Raw genomic sequence first — 21,893 nt, 5'->3', positions numbered from 1 at the left:
ATCGCCTGCTGCTGCTCGCACAGTCTGGCCAGCATGTGCAAGGTGGAGTTCCACCTTGTGGGCACATCACATATGAGGCGGTGAGCGGGAAGTCCGAAGTTACGCTGCAGCGCTGCCAGGCGAGCAGCAGCAGGGTGAGAACTCCGAAAGTGTGCACAGACGGCCCACACTTTCTGCAGCAGCTGTGGCATATCGGGGTAAGTTTTCAGGAAACTCTGCACCACCAAATTCAGCACATGCGCCAGGCAAGGAATGTGCGTCAAACCGGCTAGGCCCAGAGCTGCTACGAGATTTCACCCGTTATCGCACACCACCAGGCCCGGCTTGAGGCTCACTGACACCAACCACTCATCGGTCTGTTGTTCCATGTCCCTCCACAACTCCTGCGCGGTGTGTGGTTTTTCCCCCAAACAGGAACGTTTTAAAACTGCCTGCTGGCGTTTACCCATGGCTGTGCTGAAGTTGGTGGTGAATTTGTTACAATGACTGGATGAGGTGGCGGTAGAGGATGAGGAAGCGGAGTAGAAGGAGTTAGGAACAGGAGGCAAACTGAAGCGTCCTGCAATCCTCGGTGGTGGAAGGACATGCGCCAAACTGCTATCCGCCTCAGGCCCAGCCGCCACTACATTTACACAGTGCGCTGTTAGGGAGATATAACGTCCCTGACCGTGCTTACTGGTCCACGTATCCGTAGTTAGGTGGACCTTGGCACAGATGGCGTTGCGCAGTGCACACCTGATTTTGTGCAGGGAAGGGATGGCACGCCTGGAAAAGTAGTGGCGGCTGGGCACGACGTACTGTGGGACAGCCAATGCCATCAGGCTTTTAAAACTCTGCGTCTCCACCAGACGGAATGACAGCATTTCAAAGGCCAGTAATTTTGAAATGCTGGCATTCAGGGCCAGGGATCGCGGGTGGGTAGAGGGGTACTTCCTCTTACGCTCCAGTGTTTGGGAGATGGAGAGCTGAATGCTTCCATGGGACATTGTGGAGATGTTTGGTGACCCAGGTGGTAGTGTTGCTTGCCGGTCCTCTAATTGAGGGGTGGCAGGTGGCACTGTCACTACGGAGGTGGATGAAGAGGCAGAGAGGCCCGAGACTGATGCAGAAGAGGAAGCAGGAGGAGCCAGAGACCTTTCTTGGTTTTTGAGGTGTCTACTCCACTGCAGCTCATGCTTTGCACTTAGATGCCTGGTCATGCAGGTTGTGGTCAGGTTGAGAACGTTTATGCCTCGCTTCAGGCTCTGATTGCACAACGTGCAAACCACGCGTGTCTTGTCATCAGCACATTGTGTGAAGAACTGCCACGCTAGGGAACTCCTTGGACCTGGCTTTGGTGTGCCCGGTCCCTTGCTGCGTTGGGCAGTAGCAGGCGTACTGTCTAGGGGTCGGATGCTCTGCTTTGGCACCCTGCTCCCTCTTCTGCTGTGCTGGTGGCTCTGTGCGACCACCACCTCTTCCACCGAACTACACGGGTCACCTACATGAGGTTGATTCCATGTCGGGTCGAGGACCTCATCGTCCTGCACATCATCTTCCACCCAGTCTTCACCACTGGCCTCCTTGTCGGTCTGCACAATTGCAAAAGCACCAGCAGTTGGCAACTGTGTTTCATCATCATCCAAGACGTGCTGTGATGGTCCCCCCATGTACTCATCTTGAAATATAAGTGGTTGGGCATCGGTGCACTCAATCTCTTCCCCTTCTGGGGCTGGGCTAGGTGGATGGCCCTGGGAACACATGCTAACAGACTCATCAAAAAGAAGAAGAAGAGACTGCTGCATGCTTTGGGGCTCAGACTGCTTGGCTGATTTACAAGGGGGTGAGGTGAAAGACTGATGGTGGACATCGGCTGCAGGCGCCAACTCTGAACTTTCAGCAAAAGACTGGTTGGAAAACAATGTGAAGCAACTGGAGGCACTGTCAGCAACCCAATCTACTACCGCCTGTTCTGCTCCTGGCCTCAACATTCGTAGAGCTGGATTAGGCACGACCAAATACCGCTGCAAGCTCTGTCGGCTACTCGCACCTGAGAAAGGTGTTTCACTTGTGCGTGTAGCTGGCACAGATCGACCACGTCCTCTCCCTGTAACAGGAGCTCCACCAGCAGCACCACGATCGCGGCCACGTCCCTTATTTGACGTTTTCCTCATATTTCTCAAATTTAGGGTCTTGCCCTAATTTTGAGAAATGTTAAATACAAAAATAGTGTAATATGGTGAAATAGGCAGAGATTCACCTATATATTTCTCTACCTATACCAAGAAGCAGGAACCCAGCCCTAAACTATGTACTGCACAGACAGTATATCACAGGGGACAGGTAGAGTGCTGGTGAACTAGGCAGAGATTCACCTATATATTTCTCTACCTATACCAAGAAGCAGGAACCCAGCCCTAAACAATGTACTGCACAGACAGTATATCACAGGGGACAGGTAGAGTGCTGGTGAACTAGGCAGAGATTCACCTATATATTTCTCTACCTATACCAAGAAGCAGGAACCCAGCCCTAAACTATGTACTGCACAGACAGTATATCACAGGGGACAGGTAGAGTGCTGGTGAACTAGGCAGAGATTCACCTATATATTTCTCTACCTATAGCAAGAAGCAGGAACCTACCTCTAAACAATGTACTGCACAGACAGTATATCACAGGGGACAGGTAGAGTGCTGGTGAAATAGGCAGAGATTCACCTATATATGGTTCTCTACCTATAGCAAGAAGCAGGAACCCAGCCCTAAACAATGTACTGCACAGACAGTATATCACAGGGGACAGGTAGAGTTCTGGTGAAATAGGCAGAGATTCACCTATATATGTTTCTCTACCTATAGCAAGAAGCAGGAACACAGCCCTAAACAATGTACTGCACAGACAGTTTATCACAGGGGACAGGTAGAGTGCTGGTGAAATAGGCAGAGATTCACCTATATATGGTTCTCTACCTATAGCAAGAAGCAGGAACCCAGCCCTAAACAATGTACTGCACAGACAGTATATCACAGGGGACAGGTAGAGTTCTGGTGAAATAGGCAGAGATTCACCTATATATGTTTCTCTACCTATAGCAAGAAGCAGGAACACAGCCCTAAACAATGTACTGCACAGACAGTATATCACAGGGGACAGGTAGAGTGCTGGTGAAATAGGCAGAGATTCACCTATATATTTCTCTACCTATAGCAAGAAGCAGGAACCCAGCCCTAAACAATGTACTGCACGGACAGTATATCACAGGGGACAGGTAGAGTGCTGGTGAAATAGGCAGAGATTCACCTATATATTTCTCTACCTATAGCAAGAAGCAGGAACCTACCTCTAAACAATGTAATGCACATACAGTATATCACAGGGGACAGGTGCAGTGCTGTTTAAATATACAGTCACCTATAGATTGCTGACCCTATAGGAAATATCTGGAACCTGTCCATGAACTATGTACTGGACACACACACACACAGTATATCACAGGTGAACTGGTGGTGGCAGGTGCAGTGCTGTTGAAATATACAGAGTCACCTATAGATTGCTGACCCTATAGGAAATATCTGGAACCTGTCCCTGAACTATGTACTGCACACAAACAGTATATCACAGGTGCACAGGTGGTGGCAGGTGCAGTTGAAATATAGAGTCACCTACAGATTGCTGTCCATATAGGAACATTTCTGGAACCTGTCTCTGAACTATGTACTGGACACAAACACAGCATATCACAGGTGCACAGGTGGTGGCAGGTGCAGTGCTGTTGAAATATACAGAGTCACCTATAGATTGCCGACTGTCCCTATAGGAACATTTCTGGTACCTGTCCCTGAACTATGTACTGGACACAAACACAGTATATCACAGGTGCACAGGTGGTGGCAGGTGCAGTGCTGTTGAAATATACAGAGTCACCTATAGATTGCTGACTGTCCCTATAGGAAAATTTCTGGTACCTGTCCCTGAACTATGTACTGGACACAAACACAGTATATCACAGGTGCACAGGTGGTGGCAGGTGCAGTGCTGTTGAAATATACAGAGTCACCTATAGATTGCCGACTGTCCCTATAGGAACATTTCTGGTACCTGTCCCTGAACTATGTACTGGACACAAACACAGTATATCACAGGTGCACAGGTGGTGGCAGGTGCAGTGCTGTTGAAATATACAGAGTCACCTATAGATTGCTGACTGTCCCTATAGGAAAATTTCTGGTACCTGTCCCTGAACTATGTACTGGACACAAACACAGTATATCACAGGTGCACAGGTGGTGGCAGGTGCAGTGCTGTTGAAATATACAGAGTCACCTATAGATTGCTGACTGTCCCTATAGGAAAATTTCTGGTACCTGTCCCTGAACTATGTACTAGACACAAACACAGTATATCACAGGTGCACAGGTGGTGGCAGGTGCAGTGCTGTTGAAATATACAGAGTCACCTATAGATTGCTGACTGTCCCTATAGGAACATTTCTGGTACCTGTCCCTATATGAAGCACAGCAGATGTCACAGGAATATAGTGTGCTTGTTTAGATTTCTGAAGCAGGATACAACTCTCTGACACTGTCCCTAAGCAGCAGCAGCCTCTCCCTATCATAACTAAAGCAGAGTGACGATCTGTGCTGTGTGCCTCGATCTAATATAGAGGCTGGTCACATGCTGGGTCACATGCTGCACTGGCCAATCACAGCCATGCCATAAGTAGGCATGGCTGTGATCAGTTCCCAGTCACAGTTGTAAAACAAATGGCGATTGGCTGCCGTGCAGCGCGCCAAAACATACCGAACTCCGAACCCGAACTTTTTCCAATTATTCGGGTTCGGGTTCGGGAGCAAAAAAACCCCAAAGTTCGTACCGAACCCAAACTTTACAGTTCGGGTTCGCTCAACCCTACTCAGGACCTTTCTCAGGGGAGCTGCCACCATCATCTATAGTGACTGTTTCTATACATCTTCATCCTCTACTTTGTACCTATCCTTTGGTGTCTGGGGGACCACTGCAGCACCATAGTTTTGCATCCGTTCATATTCCTGAATCACTGCTAGTTATGAGGAGCCGGCAGGGTGTTGGCAGTGAGGGGGAGCAGGAAATTTTGGGCAGCTTTAAGAAGATTGTTTTACTTCTCTCTGATGGAGGCATAACTGCAGGAAGAAGACCTATGACCATAGGCTACCTACCTTTCCACAAGGCAGGGGACCATAACTTGCCTACTTTTCCCCAACTAGAGTTTTTATTTTGTGGAGGTATATTTTATTCTCCTGATGAAGTTACGTGACTATAACAAACACGTGCAGGAACGCAGGGCACCGGAAGTGATATTGGACGAGTTCGCGACTTTTTTTTTATATGCCTGTCTGATACTTCACATTGTGAGTACCTGTTTTTATTATTGCTGCTGATTCCAATAAATGTTTTAAATACTACACTATCAAGCATCCCTCTTTACATCTCCCCATGCCCCAATGTTAGGCTATCTGATACAGATACACCAGGGACACTTAACCACTTCCATACCGGGCACTTGCGCACCTTCCTGCCCAAGCCAATTTTCAGCTTTCAGCACTGTCGCACTTTGAATGATAATTGCGCGGTCGTGCTACACTGTACCCAAACAATTTTTTTATCATTTTGTTCCCACAAATAGAGCTTTCTTTTGGTGGTATTTGATCACCTCTGCGGTTTTTATTTTTTGCGCTATAAACAAAAGAAGAGTGACAATTTAAAAAAAAAAAAAAAACATTTTTTAATTTTTTATTTAATAAATATCACAATTTTTTTTAAAAAAACTTTTTTTTTCCTTAGTTTAGGCCGATACGTATTCTTCTACATATTTTTGGTAAAAAAAATCGCAATGATCATATATTGATTGGTTTGCGCAAAAGTTAGAGCGTTTACAAAATAGGTGATAGATTTATGGCATTTTTATTTTATTAATTTTTTTACTAGTATTGGCGGCGATTTGCGATTTTTTTACTGTCACCGTGACATTGCGGTGAACACATCGGACACTTTTGACACGTTTTTGGCGCCATTCACATTTATACAGCGATTAATGCGATAAATATGCACTAATTACTGTATAAATGTGACTGGCATTCAAGGGGTTAACACTAGGGGGTGAGGGAGGGGTTAATATGTATACCTGTATTGTGTTCTAACTGTGGGGGAAGGGGGGTGACTGGGGGAGGTGACCGATCTGTGTCTCTATACAAGAGACACAGATCGGTCTCCTCTGTCCCCTGACAGGACGTGGAGCTCTGTGTTTACACACAGAGCTCCACGTCACTGCTCTTTCGTTACCGATCGCTGGTACCTGGTGGACATTGCGACCACCAGGCACGCGCATCGGCATCTTGGGGACGCGCCGGGCGCGCGCCGGCGCGCTGGCGCGCCCCCCAGTGGCCGGAGGAATCCAGGACGTCATATGACGTCCTGTTGAGTTTTCAGAGTCACCGTGGAGCCGTCATTTGACGATGGCCCGGTACTCTACTGGTTAAAGGGGACTTTGATGCCAAAGTAAAGATACATACCAGCGGAGCCTGAGACGTCAGGAGCCACCAGGAGATTGAAAGACACACTCATACACTGTTACCTTACAGCGGTAAGGTAAGGGGACACCTATACCCTAAGTTGCATGGAGAACCAGCAACCACCTATCAGTAGCACTCCATACCAGAGATTAACTACTAGCACCTTCACCCTGATCACTCTGCACACACAGCCATCCATACAGCTCGCACCTTATGGACATTATCTGCACTGCGGGTTTTTTTTAATTAGTTTTTTTTAAATTAATTTTATTTAATTTTATGGAATTTTAGTGTGAATATATTTATTTATGTTTGCACTTGTCACATGATGATGCCATTTTAAAGATTTTATGAGTTTATTCCCACATCTGTGGAAAAAGGGGAGCGCTAGGGATAATGGATCACCTAAAAATAGTAGATAATATAGATAATCCACAGTAAATAACCAGCAACAATGATTCATTATAAATAGTGAAAAAACACAAAATAAATTATATTGGTCATAATATAAATATAAAACATAAAATAAAGTCCATCACAATGAAGACTCCCAAAAGTCAACAATGTGCAGAAAAAAATCCAAACAGTGAAAAAACGACAAGTGCTTGACAGATGATTTCACTTAATCAATACAGATTTCCACCTCCACCACAGGAAGAAAAAGGTAATCACCGCAAAAAAGTGCTCATGGATGGCACCTTACCGCATGGTGTTGACCATTTTAGTTAAAAAGAGGACAAATAGGCATAAATGTTAACCATAGATTCCAGACGTAACTCTTGATGTCTCGATTGTCATAAAAACGTCATTTAGAGTTCTTCTGTGAGCTTCATCTGTATGTGTGTATATATATATATATATATATATATATATATATATATATATATATATATATATATATATATGGCTAGATTCAGAGAGATGGCCGCAACTTTGCGGCGGCGTAGCTTAGCGTGTTTAGGCTACGCCGCCGTAAGTTAGCGAGGCAAGTACTTGATTCTTAAAGTACTTGGCTGCTAAGTTACGGCGGCGTAGCCTAAAGCGGGCGGGCTTAAGGGCGCCTAATTCAAATTTGTCTGAGGGGGCGTGTTTTATGATAATGGCGCTTGACCCGACGTGATTGACATTTTTTTTAACTGCGAATGCGCCGGGGCGTCTACATTTCCCAGTGTGCATTGCAGCAAAGTCCGCCGCACCGGCCTATTGATTTCGACGTGGACGTAAACTACGTAAATCCCTATTCGCGGACGACTTACGCAAACGACGTAAAAATTTCGAATTTCGAAGCGGGAACGGCGGCCATACTTAACATTGACTACGCCTCCTAGGGGCAGCTTTATCTTTAGGTGGCCTATCTCTTACGGAAACGACGTAAAATTTACTGCGTCGGCCGGGCGTACGTTCGTGAATAGGCATATCTACTGATTTACATATTCTACGCTGACCGCAATGGAAGCGCCACCTAGCGGCCAGCCTAAATATTGCAACCTAAGAAAGGACGGCGCAAGCCGTCGTATCTTAGATATGTTTAAGCGTATCTCTGTTTGAGAATACACTTAAACATAGGTCGGCGCAGATTCTGAGTTAGGTCGGCGTATCTACTGATACGCCGACCTAACTCTACCTGAATCTAGCTAATAGTCTCTTCTGCTTCTGACTCTCAGTAGTATTGCGACAGATGGTTTAAAGCTGAACTCCAGGCATGGTTACTGTAGAATCAAAACTTCAGTATATTTCATAACTCCAGAGATAATAACAGGACAGCCAGATTCAGGACATCTTTACCTGTCCAGTAGTTCAGCACCGTGCCCACCTGAACTGAACTGTTTCCTCGCCAGTCTTTGGGTCCCCAGCACTGACAATGACTTCTTTAGACAGCTGGCTGTGATTCCTTGCGGCTTCACAACTGAATGTTCTTTGCTTTCAAGCATCAGGTTGCGTTGTCCAAGAAGGAAATGCAAGAGAGTAGCAGTCCCAGCAATGCTGCCTTTAGGGTATGCAAAGAAATACAAGCTCTAGTCCAACATGTGCTCTGATAGCTAGCTCCTTCTTTCTGGTATCTTAGAGTACTGGTACACTTTTTTTGTTTGGCCAGATTACAAGGAAAACGTTGTTAATAGCAATGCTCAAGACAATATTTAACTGAATTATAAATTACACTTAGTGAACGCTCCATATTTGTTATGAATGAATTTGTCTATTAAATTTATCAGAATTCTCATAAAATATATTGGATATGAAGAGTGTTAGTGATTAAAATAACCTGAGTGCTAAAACGTCAATATATGTTTAGATGCTTCCACCCACTCAAAAAACAAAACAAAATAAAACAATAAAACAATATAGCAAAAATGCTTAATCATAGATGGTAAAGAAGATAAATATCAACTTGCATGACAGAAGAACGTGTGCCACTAAATCAATATTTTATTACTGTGACCCACCTTTTTTGTAGAAGTTTAATTTCCAAATGTGATCATTAAAGCCTAGCCAAGTTTGGAAAGCTGAGTATCTAATTTTTTTAACTAGTCACAAGTGTTTCTATTACTTGGCTGTGCTTATTAGCTGTCAATATATATTACCAGAAATATCTTTAAAGATGTTGGCTTGGGAAAGTGAAATACCTGTGTGATGTTATGTGAAGATATAGGAAGTGAACCTGAATGTCTTTTGAATATATTTACATACATGGTATATCACATCAATGCAACTGACAAAATACAGAAATAATTGTTCTGATCTATGCTTTAGAGCACGTGTCACTGTTCCCACCCCTTCTTGTCTCGGCAGTCGGCAGGAGAGAGGACAGAACTCCTCCGCCTGTGCGTCTCTGTGCAGCTACAGAAAGGCCCTCTTCCGATCCTCCTCCAGACCCTGCACTTCCCAGCTCCGCCCCCAGCTTCTTCTCAGCAGCAGCACAACGAAACAGGTGTGCAATGTGATGTAAGGGAGGGTGAGGGATTCTTGACTTATGATAGTGGGGGGGCGCTTGTCATTAAAGGTAAGCGAGGATTGGGTTCTTCAGACATCTAGTCTTATGCCCTGTACACACAATCGTTTTTTCCGTTGGTATAAACTCCTACGGGTTTTTCTGACAGAATTACGCTCATACTGTCTTGCATACACATGGTCACACCAAATTCCGACCGTCAAAAATGCGGTGACATACAACACGTACGACGAGCATGCGTAGACTTGATTCTGAGCATGTGTGTTTTTTTTCTCCGTCGGAGTTCCATACAGACGAACTGAATTTCCAATAGAATTTTTTTTCCGTCTTTCTGCCTAGGTTCACACTGCTGCGAATTCAAAATCGCGGTAAAATGCGCGATTTTACCGCGATTTCGCGGCCGCGATTTTGCCGCGATTTCGGCCGCAATTTAATGTAAATCGCGGCCCAAAATCGCAAAAAGTAGTACAGGAACTACTTTTTGAAATCGCAGATGCAGCGTCGCACTGATTAGGACAGTGCCATTGCCGACAATTGCTGCCGATTTGAGATGCGATTTGACATGTCAAATCGCATCTCAAATCGTTCCAAATCGTACCCAGTGTGAACCAGGGCTCTAAGTCCGTCGGAATTTCCAATGGAAAAAGTCCAATTGGGCATACACACGGTTACAGATACAACCAGCCCCTTAATGCTAATACGGCCCACAATTAAATTTGGTTTAATACCCCTGATTTAAAGCTTGCAACAATGAGGACAGCTTCTGTCGTATCATATGGTTTTGTCTTAATGTTGTTTTGGGGGAAAAAAAGCTTTAAACCTGTTAAACGAGACACATTATCCTCCTGCGGGATCTAGTGACGGCCCTGTTAAAAATAACTGATTGTATGAGAAAACATCTATAGCACTCTCTTAACTACAGGAGAGAAGATAGATAATGTTATATTTAAATCATTCATAAATTAAATGACATGTTTAAAAATGAACAAGTGAACAATTTGGTGTTTAAAGGTAAAGACGTTTAATTTGAAGTAATATCATTCCTTTGTAAAGGTAAATCGATCCTTCTTTTGTAAAAAAAAAAAAAAAAGATTGCTTTCACTAGACCAGTGGTCTCCAAACTGTGGCCCTTTGCTTGCTTTTATCCGACCCTTGGGACATTACTCCCCCCACTGTCAGCAACAATGTGGGGTATAGTTCCTGCCACTCTATTCCTCCTACTGACACCAATGATGGGACACCAGTCCTACCACTGACACTAACGATGGGGCACTATTTTTCCCCCTAGAAAGATGGGGCATTGTTTACTCCCACTGACACAAGAACAGTCTCTACTCCAACTGCCCACAGTCCAGCCCCCCTAAAGTGTGAAGGACAGTAAATTGACCCTTTGTTTAGAAAGTTTGGAGACCCCTGCACTAGACTATTGTTTGTAAGAGTGGTTACATTACTTTTACTATTATTATTATTATTATTATTATTATTATTATTATTAATATTATTACTACTAATAATAATACATATTGCTTTTTTATATTTTTCAGAAATTCCAGTAAAATACTCTCCCTGGCAATAGAAAAAGTGGTAGTGTGGGCTAGTGACATACTAACTAGTGGCACCAGCATCCCTAAGTAAGGCATATATACAAAAAGGGGTTTGTTGATGGGATTTTTGTGCCTTGAACAAGTAGTATCAAATAATTTTTTGTTTTTAATTTAACACATTTTATTTTAACATCATTAAAGATTGTGCAGGATAAAAATAATTGGCAGAGTGACATTTAGTCACGTCATGGATGACATTTTCAAGGTAGAAGGTGACATGGTATTTTTATCCTGACACGTTTCGCCAGTGGCTTCCTCAGGGGATTACTTGAAACAGTCAATTAAGTGTGGTCTCCCAATTGTGCCAACCCAGATCCACTGAGGCACCGCAAAGGACACAGAATAGACCGTGCAGCCACAGAGGGCACACAGAGACCAAGAAGAAGGACTGGCAATAAAGAATTAAGGGCCAGATTCACGTAGAATTGCGGCTGTGTAACGTAACCCGTTTACGTTACACCGCCGCAAGTTTTCAGTGTAAGTGCCTGATCCACAAAGCACTTACCTGTAAACTTGCGGCGGTGTATCGTAAACACGTCCGGTGCAAGCCCGCCCAATTCAAATGGGCGGGTACCATTTAAATTAGGCGCGCTCCTGCGCGGGACATACTGCGCATGCTCAGTTTTGAAATTCCCGCAGTGCTTTGCGCAATGTGACGTCATTTTTTAGAACGGCGACGTGCGTAGCGTCCATTCGTATTCCCGGACGTCTTACGCTAAAACAAAAAAAATTTGAAATTCGACCCGGGAACAGCGGCCATACTTTAACATGGCTCGACTAAAGTTAAGCCATGTTAAAGCAGGTGTAAATTTGCGATGGGAAAAAATTACTAGCGACGACGTAACGACGGGAAAAACCTTCGTGGATCGCCGTAAATCCTCATTTGCATACCCGACGCTGGAATACGACGCAAACTCCCCCCAGTGGCGGCGGAAGTATTGCATCCTAAGATCCGACGGTGTAAGTCAATTACACCTGTCGGATCTTAGGGCTATCTATGCGGAACTGATTCTATGAATCAGCCGCATAGATACGACAGGAGATACGACGGTGTATCAGGAGATACGCCGTTGTATCTCCTCTGTGAATCTGGCCCCCAATGAGGGTGCCAAAGGAGGGACAAAAAAGGTCACAACCAGTCAAAGATAAACTTGGCGTGATAAAATGTAATGGTCACAATCAAACTTCCCCAGAGTCTTTCTTTGGCATGAAAATGATCTTGTCTTGCTGTATTCTCTGAAAGGTCAATTAAAGCAAAATTCCAACAGCATAAGTGAGACTATTTGAATGTCTTTGGCAGGCAGATGGAGCAAGCTAGATTCAGAGCTGTTGTCAGTGAACTCCCACTGAATCGAGCATCTATATTATATACCCAAAAGTGGATCCTTTAAATAAATCTTAATACAGGGTAGAAGTGATGGCAACAACTTTATGGCTAATCATCCCTTTGCATTTAATGTTAATATCATTCCTGCTTGTCTTGTTTATATGTAATCACGCTGTTTCTGGCATTACACAGTATCTGAATCCCATGCTGTGTGAGGTCATTTCTATATCATGACAACCCTACTTTTCAGCTGTGCACTGCACATGAGATCACCACTTACAGTACAAAGTACATTCGGAGAAGGAACAAGCCTCCTCTTCATTTCCATTAGCATTTACCGCTAACTATAATTGTCCATTGTCTGACTCGTCATTGTATTATCATTTTAAAGTGAACCTGTCACTAGAAATTCGCACCCTTTTTAATTCAGCGTAAAATAATTGCACTGACCAACATTTAGTGTATTTCATGTGTATGCGATTAAGAGGTTGGAACGTGATTCAGCAGGTGTTACCTGAAACATGCAGATTAAAATGAATGCAATTAAAATGTTATGTTTATTGTTTCTAAATGAGTGCATAAGATTAAACCAATTATAGATCTAATCAGATTATGGTGATATAACGATGGACCCTTTACACCTTTCCGGTGTTGTGTGTCACAGTATTTAGTGCAATGTTTCTCAATCTTTTTCCAGTCAGCGTGCCCTTGAAAAGTATTTTGAGTCTTGAGGCACCCTAGTTAAGGCTTGGTTCACATTACTGCGTGTCTGTGAACATGCTCTTTAGCAGACACAGAAACTGAAAATTTCAATTGAAATTTTTTTTTTTTTAATATCTTCTAGGCATTTATATATACATTTTAAATACATTTTAATTCAATATATCTTTGTCTTTTTAACCGCTTGCCGACCGCCGCACGCAGATGTACGTCGACAGAATTGCACGGGCAGGCATATTGGCGTACAGGTATGTCCCTTTAAATTTGCCACACAGCGGGCATACGCACGCCGTCGATGTTCCCGGGCGGCCACGCGATTGCGGTCGGCAAAGGCAGAACAGGGGGATGCCTTTGTAAACAATGCATTCCCCTATTCTGCCTAGTGACACTGTCACTGATGGCTGTTCCCCGTGATCGGGAATGGTCATCAGTGACGTGTCACGTGTAGCCACGCCCCCTAACAGTAAGAATCACTCCCTAGGGAACACTTAACCCTTACAGTGCCACCTAGTGGTTAACCCCTTCACTGCCCGTGTCAATTTCACAGTAAACGGTGCATTTTTATAGCACTTATCGCTGTAAAAATTACAATAGTTACAAAAATGTGTCAAAAGTGTCCGATGTGTCTGCCATAATGTCGCAGTCACGATAAAAATCGCTGATCGCCGCCATTACTAGTAAAAAAAAAAATATTAATAAAAATGCCATAAAACTACCCCCTGTTTTTGTAGATGCTATAACTTTCGTGCAAACCGATTTAATAAACGCTTATTGCGTTTTTTTTTTTTTTTTTACCAAAAATATGTAGAAGAATACGTATCGGCCTAAACTGAGGAACAAATATATTTTTTTATATATTTTTGGGGGATATTTATTATAGCAAAATGTAAAAAATATTGCATTCTTTTTCAAAATTGTCTTTTTTTTTGTTTATAGCGCAACAAATTTAAAAAGCAGAGGTGATCAAATACCACCAAAAGAAAGCTCTATTTGTGGGGAAAAAAAGGACTCCAATTTTGTTCGGGAGCCACGTCGCACGACCGCGCAATTGTCAGTTAAAGTGACGCAGTGCCGAATCGCAAAAAGTGGCCTGGTCTTTGACCAGCGTAATGGTCTGGGGGTTAAGTGGTTAAAGATAAAAATACACCTTTATTAGCTGATTGGATTATCTATGGTGTTTATACGTCCAAAAGTGTTTCTGATTATTTATTTGTATTTCTTACTCACTTTTTAATTTAATTTAAAGTGGGGTTCCACCCAAAAATGGAACTTCCACTTTTTGGAATCCTCCCCCCTCCGGTGTCACATTTGGCACCTTTCAGGGGAGAGGAGGGAGCAGATACCTGTGTAATACAGGTATTTTCTCCCACTTCCGGGCATAGGTCGCCTTGGCGATCGAGGTGACCTACGCCACGTCTGCCGCCTATTCTGTCTTCCCCCGCTGTCTTCTGGGAGACACACAAGTCCCAGAAGACTGCAAGGACCAGTGAGGACACGCAGCGGGACTCGCGCAGCCTGGACAGGTAAGTGTCCTAATATTAAAAGTCAGCAGCTGCAGTATTTGTAGTTGCTGGCTTTTAATATATATGTTTTTTAGGCGGACCTCGGCTTTAATACTAAAATCAACCATATAATATTGTTCTGGGATCAACAAATATGTGTATTTATATTACCTATTACATATGTTTCTCCTTTTTGCTATATATAGCTTTTGCCACTGCTAATGTAAGCCTTCATTGGTGTATGGAGTGCACTTACTATTATTTCCATTAGGTGGCGATACCACCGAGGCATAAAAAAAGGCTGTTCTCAGCCCATACAGATCTGCTTGACAAAGGATCACGCAGTGTCTCCATCTTACCACTGCGCATGCTCTGAAACGCAACTACATCACGTCCATTTAGGATTTACGACACTACCCTTCAGTGAACCCATCACAATTTGTCACGGAAGTGACATATTACCATAGACAGAGCGGGGGGAGAGAGAGAGAGAGAGACATATTTAGAGCGAGAGAGAAATAGAGATATAGAGATACTGAGATACATTCAGAGCGAGAGAGGGATACAGATATAGAGATACTGAGAGAGAACCGGGGCTCAGGGAGGGGATTACCTCCCCTTTGTGCATTACTTCCCTTATATAAAATATATGTACACGATCTCTCTCTCGCTCTGAATGTATCTCAGTATCTCTATATCTCTATCTCTCTCTCGCTCTGAATGTGTGTCTCTCTCTCTCCCCCCGCTCCGTCTATGGTAATACGTCACTTCCGTGACAAATTGTGATGGGTTCACTGAAGGGTAGTGTCGTAAATCCTGTGGAACGCATCGCATTTGCCGTTGGAGCGCATTGCGCATGCGCAGTTGGCCGCCACGTGACTTCCGCAGCATTCTGTGATAGGGAGCAGAATATGACAACACACCGGAAGACACAGCTGGTGCCTGGTGGACAGGACTCCGGCTCGCTTCCACACGGCTTCACAGCATCACAGGGACAATTTGAGATTGCTGACCAGAGCAGAGATCGTTTCCTTTACCGAACACAACTATGCCTCTATAAAGAAACATCTATATGAGTGTTTTAATGCAATTGTCTATTAAAATTATACAGTTTTACTCAAGTGGTGTCAGTTCTCTGCTTCCTCTCTTTACATGTTTTTGAGTTCTGCTTCAGCTCCCCTTGCAAGGCAGCCCCGGGTATACAAGACTGTTATCTCACGCCAGAGCTATACAGCTCAAAGGACTTGTATGGACTTGTTTTTACATTGTATGCTACAGTTTTGCGCCACTACCTTTTGTAATATGCTGGGAACTCAGCCTGCTCTCCTTCAATGATCAGACTTGTGCCCCCTGCACAGCCATTCACAGGGATATTTGGTGTGCTGCTGTTTTTCCTCCCCCAGCTCTCTAAGCTCATTATGCAGCTGAGAAGAGAGGGTATATTATCACTTATAAAAAAGGAAAACAGTATTTATTATGCCTTTTATATACAAATGTTTTGCCTTTCTTGTTAATTCTCACATATACATTAGTGCACCTGCATTATCCCAATGCACCAGGGAGCCGAGGTCTGAACTTCAGCATAATATCAACAGTTGGATATTTAAAGGCAGAGATGTTGAAGTTTCTGTGGAAAAAAAAAATATTTTAGCAGCTGTGTTTGTACAGCATTCCTTTTCCTCACAAGTGGACCTAAACGTGTGCAGTGCCAAAAGACAAGGTACCTGAGTTTTCAGCTATACTATGTTTGAGAGGGTTTTAGGAATCGCACATAAGCCATTTGTCTACAGTCATCCTGCAGGAAACATGAAACCCCATAAAATGACAAATACAGTAAAAGACAAGCCTCATTAGATAAAATAAAATTAAACTGGAACAAATAGAATCTAATAATAACCAAAACCATCAACAGCAGATTCACAACAAAGATTTCTACATTCAGTATTTCACAATGACCTAAAAACATGCAGAGATATTAATCCAGTACGATAAGTATAGGGATACATGGTGCCAAAAGTCAATATGACAAAAAAACTCACAAAGTACATATCAATTAAATCGTAACATGCCATTAACAAATTATATTGTCTAAGTTTTTACCATTCCATTGTTTTATAAAATGCTTGTTTTAGCTCTGCATATGTACGTATACCTTTGCTTGTTACCATATGTGTCAATAAACATCATTTTTGAGAAAGAACAAATTATCTTAAGTGATAATAACTATTTACAAGCACAAATCCCTAAATGTGGGGCTACCACAGTTCGACAACAATAATAGGGCAAACATTTTATGAAGAAGCCATTTACCAATATAGATACAGTTTTAATACATCTTTAAAAAATAAAAACAGCTGACCCAAGTAATACCACCCAACCAGGTATGTGCTAATAGAACACACGGGGCCAGATTCTCGTAGATCGGCCTTTTTTTTTTTTTCGGCGTAGCGTATCCTATTTACGCTACGCCTCCGCAACTTAGACGGGCAAGTGCTGTATTCTCAAAGCACTTGCTCCGTAGGTTGCGGCGGCGTAGCGTAAATAGGCTGACGTAAGCCCGCCTAATTCAAATGTGGAACAGGGGGGCGTGTTTTATGTAAATGTTATTTGACCCGACGTGATTGACGTTTTTCACGAACGGCGCATGCGCCGTCCGTGGAATATCCCAGTGTGCATTGCTCCAAAGTACGCCGCAAGGACGTATTGGTTTCGACGTGAACGTAAATGATGTCCAGCCCCATTCACGGACAACTTACGCAAACTACGTAAATTTTTCAAAATTTGACGCAGGAACGACGTCCATACTTAACATTGGTACGCCGCATGTACGCCACCATATAGCAGGGGTAACTTTACGCCGGGAAAAGCCTAACGTAAACGGCGTATCTGTACTGCGTCGGCCGGGCGTACTTTCGGGAATTCGTCTATCTAGCTGATTTACATATTTTTAGGCGTAAATCAGTGTACACGCCCCTAGCGGCCAGCGTAAATATGCAGTTAAGATCCGACGGCGTAAGAGACTTACGCCGGTCAGATCTAATAGAAATCTATGCGTAACTGATTCTATGAATCAGGCGCATAGATACGACGGCTCAGACTCAGAGATACTACGGCGTATCTGGAGATACGCCGTCGTATCTCCTTTGAAAATCTGGGCCATAGTCTTCCCTGCACAATAGTGTCCTATGGACCACAACAAAAGGTCACAAAGGTAAGCAAAGTTTGTTCAGTAGTTGGTCCTAAACATCTGCATGAGCTCCTAAGCAGATACCAAACACTCTAATGACAAATCCTAAAAATTGTAACAGTGGCTTTAATAGTGTACTTGTGAAATCGATATACATGCAGCTGAAAATCACCCAAGAAAAATATATTTAATCCTCAAAAATGTAGTGGGGATAAGTACAGCATGGGCATATTAACTGTACATATGACCATCTGTGCACATCTCTTTATATTTGCGTGATTTGAAAAAAGAAAAAGGTCCATCTAGTTCAAACAATAAAAAATAAAAAAAAATAGAAAACCTCCATTTACACAATTCTATACCCACAGTTGATTCAGAGGAATGCAAAAAAAACTATAAAGCATGGAGCAATTTGCTCCAGCAGGGGAAAAAAAATTCCATCCTGATTGCCCAGAAAGCAATCGGATATTCCCTGGATTAACAATCTCTGGTGTTATTACCTATAAATGTTAGTATCCAGTTGTATATTTTAAACAGTTTACTGAGCTGGCCAGAACTAGTTCATAAGGTTGTTCATATACTGTAGTTGTAACAATAAGCTATATTAATTTGTTCATGTGAAGAAGTAAGGTGCCCCACCTCTCATTCTAGGCGAGTCGGTGCTCCTCATCACTTGGTATAGTACTAAACCTTACCAGTGTGATCCCGATGCTCTGTTTTTAGCTCAATTACTTGTTCATATAGTTGTGTCTTAATGTTATTTTGTTTAGGGAAGGAAAGCTTTAGAGCCCTTTCACATGGGCACCTTCTGTTTGGATCAGCAGGGTATTTGTGAACTGATCCCCTGCTGATCGGCGCAGAGCGGGGTGGATGACAGGCCTGTGACCGATCAGTTTATACAGAGTGGACACTGACAGACCCCGCTCTGCTCTATTTTTTTTTTTTAGCAGGTCTGATCAGACCCAGAGGTAGGTAGCCGTTTACACCCATCAAAAACAGACAGGCAGACTTGATTGGATAGCCCCTGTGAAAGAGCCCTTAGTGTTAATTTATATCTCTCCATCTTCTGGACATTAATGGTTTAATTGTAACTTAACCACTTCAATACCATGCACTTACACTCCCTTCCTGTCCAAGCCAATTTTCAGCTTTCTGTGCTGTCGTTGTTTAAATGACAATTGCGCAGTCATGCTACACTGTACCCAAACAGAATTTTTATCATTTTGTTCCCACAAATAGATCTTTCTTTTGGTGGTATTTGATTACCTTGGTTTTTATTTTTTGCTATACAAATAAAAAAAGCCTGAAAACTTTGAAAAAAAAAAAAGTTTTTATTTTTTTCTGTTAAAAAATGTTGTAAATAAGTATGGTTTCTCCTTCACTGATGGGCACTGATGGGCACTTATAAGGCGGCACCAATGAGGCAGTGCCAATGAGATGGCACTGATGATGGGCGCTGGTAGGTGGCACTGATATGCAGCAATAATGGGCACTCACAGGTGGCACTGGGCACTGAAAGGCTGCAAAGATGGGTACTTATGAGTGGCACTGATAGGCGGCACTGATGGGCATTGATACATGGCACTGATGGGTACTAATATGCAGCACTGATATGCATCCCTGGTGGCACTGGCAGGAGTTTTGGGTGGGCACTAGTTGGCAGCTGCTTGGGCATTGATTGGCAGCTGCCTTGGCACAGATTGGCATTTCCCTGGTGGTCCAGGGGGCATACCTGGTGGTCCAGTGTGGATGCCCATCCCTGGTGGTCCTGGGCAGCATACTGGTGGTCCTGGGTGGGCATCCGAGGGGGGGCTGCGTTGATAAACTCTGTCAGATGCGAGTTAGGAAAGGCCGATCAACGGCTCTTTCTGTTTACATTGTGATCAGCCGTGATTGGACATGGCTGATCATGTGGTACAGCCTCCGTCGGAGGCTCTTGACCGAGATCGGTGTAGCGGTGTGTCAAATTGACACACCGCACCACAGATCGCCGCAATGCGCGCGGCGGCTGTTAACCTGCGGCGGCTGTTAACCTTTCGCAGCTTTCTCCAGGTTTTGGTATTCTGTCATGGGGCTCTGTAGTTTGGAGATTCCATAGTGTCTTGGGTGTGACGGGATCTCCAACCCTGTTGCCGAGATTTTGTAGATTACCAGCAGGTTGTGTGCCCTGGTGAGCACAACCCTTATAATGAGAGTATGGGAAGACCTCATGGCTCCCAGTTGGAGACTGCTCCACACCCAGAGAGACAGCAGGTCTCAAAGAGTCAGAGGGGCTGCAGGAGGCAGCCAGAACGCGTGACTGCAAGAGGCAGTGAAACGGCCTGTGGACTAGGGCCAAAGCGGAGCTGTGGACGCTAAAGTGAAACCATCCACATTGAAGAATCCTGTGGTCTGTGTGACCAGGATAAAGAGCAGAGGTGCTGCTAAAGAGAGCCAGGTGGGCTAGCTTAAATATAGTTCCTGACTGGCTTGAATCACTGACAAACGCATCTGCCATGAGAGCTAATGGTCCCCCATGTTACAGTATATATATATATATATACAGTACAGACCAAAAGTTTGGACACACCTTCTCATTCAAAGAGTTTTCTTTATTTTCATGACTATGAAAATTGTAGATTCACACTGAAGGCATCAAAACTATGAATTAACACATGTGGAATTATACATAACAAAAAAGTGTGAAACAACTGAAAATAAATTTCATATTCTAGGTTCTTCAAAGTAGCCACCTTTTGCAGCAGACACATCTCTAGAACTGGTAAGAGGAGACTGTGTGAATCAGGCCTTCATGGTAGAATATCTGCTAGGAAACCACTGCTAAAGAAAGGCAACAAGCAGAAGAGACTTGTTTGGGCTAAAGAACACAATGAATGGACATTAGACCAGTGGAAATCTGTGCTTTGGTCTGATGAGTCCAAACTTGAGATCTTTGGTTCCAACCCCTGTGTCTTTGTGCGATGCAGAAAAGGTGAACGGATGGACTCTACATGCCTGGTTCCCACCGTGAAGCATGGAGGAGAAGTGTGATGGTGTGGGGGTGCTTTGCTGGTGACACTGTTGGGGATTTATTCAAAATTGAAGGCATACTGAACCAGCTTGGCTACCACAGCATCTTGCAGCAGCAAGCTATTCCATCCGGTTTGCGTTTAGTTGGACCATCATTTATTTTTCAACAGGACAATGACCCCAAACACACCTCCAGGCTGTGTAAGGGCTATTTGACCAAGAATGAGAGTGATGGGGTGCTGCGCCAGGTGACTACCTCTTGAAGCTCATGAAGAGAATGCCAAGAGTGTGCAAAGCAGTAATCAAAGAAAAAAGGTGGCTACTTTGAAGAACCTAGAATATGAAATATATTTTCAGTTGTTTCACACTTTTTTGTTATGTATAATTTCACATGTGTTAATTCATAGTTTTGATGCCTTCAGTGTGAATCTACAATTTTCATAGTCATGAAAATAAAGAAAACTCTTTGAATGAGAAGGTGTGTCCAAACTTTTGGTCTGTACTGTATATATATATATATATATATATATATATATATATATATATATATATATATATATATATATATACTAGACTGCGTATATATATTGTACAGGACGCCATGGCTGGGTCCTGGAAGGACGTTATATTTCCCCTCTGTTTAGACTGTGGTCCCTTTAAGAGAACAGAAAGGGTTAACACACCTGTCTAAGGAAGTGGTTTAACCACTTGACAACTGGGCACTTAAACCTACTTAATAACCAGACCAATTTTCAGCTTTCGGTGCTCTTACGTTTTGAATGACAATAACTCGGTCATACAACACTGTAACCAAATGAAATTTTTGTCCTTTTTTTCCCACAAATAGAGCTTTCTTTTGATGGTATTTGATCACCTCTGCGGTTTTTATTTTTTCCGCTATAAATGAAAAAAGAACGAAAATTTTGTAAAAAAATGAATTTTTCTTCATTTCTATTATAAAATTTAGCAAAAAAGTAGTTTTTCTTCATAAATTTGGCCTAAAATGTATACTGCTACATATCTTTGGTAATAATAAAAAAGAAATTGGGATATTATTTAGTCTG

The sequence above is a fragment of the Rana temporaria genome, chromosome 1 (assembly GCF_905171775.1).
Source record: "Rana temporaria chromosome 1, aRanTem1.1, whole genome shotgun sequence".
NCBI lineage: Eukaryota > Metazoa > Chordata > Amphibia > Anura > Ranidae > Rana > Rana temporaria.
This window is presented reverse-complemented; position numbering follows the sequence as displayed.